Raw genomic sequence first — 3146 nt, 5'->3', positions numbered from 1 at the left:
AATTGAGTTATAATGGCATGGTGTCGTGCTGTAACCATCTCTGATTTTGCTGTAATCATATGAAATCTGGCTATAACCACTTGAAATCACGCTGCAATGGTCTAGGATCGTGCTATATCTATAGTGGAATTTACTGTAATCATCGTATGAGTGGATTCCAGCAACAATCCCACCTCTGGCCATTGTCCGAGTGACAGGGCCTAGTTGGCTTGGTGCCGAGCTGAGATCTGTTGTCCGATCGAGTTCGGGAGCTTGACCTCAGATATCGATCACTTTTGATGTGCTTTGACTTACCATGTGGTTGGTGAAAGTTGACTCGATCTGATCATATCGAAAAGATGTCTTGATTGTCATATTGGTTATGGGTTGCACGAATATGGTTGTGTCACACCACTATGCTTCTTTTTCTTTTTTTGGTAAATCATCACTATGCTTATTTGAGGCTGCATCAAATGCATTTCCTATTAAAGTCTTTATAATATCCTTGCTGATCTAGTTGCTTATAGTTTCCTATATTATCATTTCTTAGTGGCTGTAATGGAGAGAACTGTGGTGTGGGACAGAGGCAGCCCTTTTATTTGGCTTGATTATGCCAAGGCAAAGCCAGGTATTGTTTATGGATAAGGCCACCGCTTCAGTGGATTTGGAGACAGATGGTTTGATTCACAAGATACTTTTGTTTTTACCCCCGATGGAAAGGAAGGAACTTGAAGACATGCTCCCACCATCAAAATTTTTAGGACTAGAAAACCATGTAAGCACAGAGATCTGAAAATATTAAAAGAAAGGAAAAAAAAATAGCAAAGGTTAGAAGAAGAAGAGTACAAATCAGAAATACCATAATTTAGGAAGTTAAGCAAAGGATAATTAATCCAAGAAGACTTCTCAGCTTGTACAATTATTAGCATTACTCATTGTTGTTGGGGTCATACCACCTCAGTTGATGTGCTCAGGACTCGGGAGTTCTCAGATTGATAAGAATACCGATGTGAAGCTCGATTATGGAGCTCATCAGAAAGTCGACCTCATCGTAAGGCTGAAACCATCATAAAGCCGACCTCATCGGAAGACTGAGATCATTATAAGGCCGACCTTATCAGAAAGCCGAAGGCTAATTTCTTAGAAAGCCATCTCTGGCATGTGGCAGTATTAGAGAGAATCATCTGAGAATTATATTGATTAAAGTCTGCTTCTGAGTCAGATCGGTTGAATAGTGATTTGGTTCAACTCAGCTCAACTAAACATCAATATGAGCTAATCTGAATTGACTCATAATGAAGCATTATGACCAGTTTGACTATCTACCAACCTGTTGTATGGAACATCGGTCCACAATCAATGTGACCCCAAAATACAGATAATTATTTTATAACTATCTTCTAATTCGATCAAACCCACAAGATAAGATTGACAACTTGTAACGTATCATGTCCACCTAGAGATATAAAATTTTGATGAAAATATCAAAAATACCTTTTAGTAAAAAGTTACTATGCAATTCGATCCTTCAATCTTTCTGCATCCCGAATATGACTCTGGATATGGAATGATATCAAATCCAATATCATATTCATATTTTTTTCAATCTTAAATGATGATTCAATTAGTGAAATATTAGAAACTCTTTCTAATTTTTATTCAGCTTTGATCAAAGGCTTCCTGAATCATCAATGGATTAGAGCAAGTAGAATGCGATCTCCTCTCATCAGGAGTGATCGATTTCATATTGATCTACTCATAATCGCCATACACATTCTATCATATCCAGATCACCCCGTACATGACTAAGTCATGATAAATGAGTATGAACCAAAATATGAATTCATGTATATAAGGTTCTGTGGTAGTCTCAGGTTAAAGGATTATATCCACCCCTCCCACTATAAGAAAATATCTTTTGATAGATAAGTAGATTTCATAAGACGTTTCTTAAGTCGGATCAATTCAGTAAACTCATTCTCTAATGAGCACCCACTTCCTTATATTAGTGTCTCACATAAGTGGCTTATGAGATCAGCCACCCTCTCCATCGAGCATACATAGGAAGTGCTAGTTTATCCGAAACATTGATCCTCTACTCAATACTCCTATGACTAGAAATATTCTAAATCAAAATTTTTTAGGATTTTAGGTCTCATAGGTATGATCTCATTGTAACCCTAAAATCATTGCCCTGATTTATGAATTTCATCATAATCATTACAAAAGTAAGATGCAACATATGATGAAAAGTGCCTTTTATTTATAAAATGTTAATATATGAGTCTGGAAGATTATAAGAAAAATTCATCAAAATATAAATTTTGATTGGCTTGTAGGGACAAAGAATATCTCTTTGACTTCCTGTCAGACTAACAATGAACATTAAATATTTCCCCATTGTATCCATTCAAGGAATACAGATCCAAAATGGCTTAAGTTTGGATTGGGACTGATGAAGCATTTCCCATTCAAGGGGAAAAAGACTGGGGCATAAATAATGGTAATAACATTTACCGTGCAATCTATATGAAGGAGAGGAATGAGAAGTTCCAAGAAGAATGGGGAAATGCTCAGTAGATGTTTCAGAAGAATTTACTGGACATAGGCAGACCTTTTGGAGCTCAACACGCAAAGGATAGATGGTGAAGGATCGATAATGCAAAATGAAAGGACAAACACACCACTAGGTCAAGGATGGTCTAAGCTCAATAATAGACAAACCATGGAACGACAATGACGTACAAGAAATCAACGAATAGCCAGAGATAAGGAGAATTGTATATATTTGGAATAGCAGAAGAATGATGGCAGATTAGCTAGAAGCAGAACCATGAGCAATACAAGGAGGTATAAAAGAAAACTTATTATAGATAAAGCAGAACCATGATAGACTTAACAGTGTGGACACTACTTATACGATACACTGCAGAATTAAGGCAACAGATCCTCACTAATTATACACAAGATATTTTGGCTTCTACTGCAATTTGAGGATAGGCTAATGCAAAATGTACATAGGCAAATAATAAAGTACCTGACTGATTAGCAACATTTTAAGTGTCTTGGCAGGAAATATGTACAATTTTTTTTTGAGCAACTGATAAATCTAGTTTCCTTTTTTCTATAGAGAGACGAGAAATCCTAGATAATTTTTTGAAAATAGG

This window comes from Elaeis guineensis, chromosome 5, assembly GCF_000442705.2.
Source record: "Elaeis guineensis isolate ETL-2024a chromosome 5, EG11, whole genome shotgun sequence".
NCBI lineage: Eukaryota > Viridiplantae > Streptophyta > Magnoliopsida > Arecales > Arecaceae > Elaeis > Elaeis guineensis.
The sequence above is the reverse complement of the archived record's forward strand: the minus strand, read 5'-3'. Positions refer to the sequence as shown.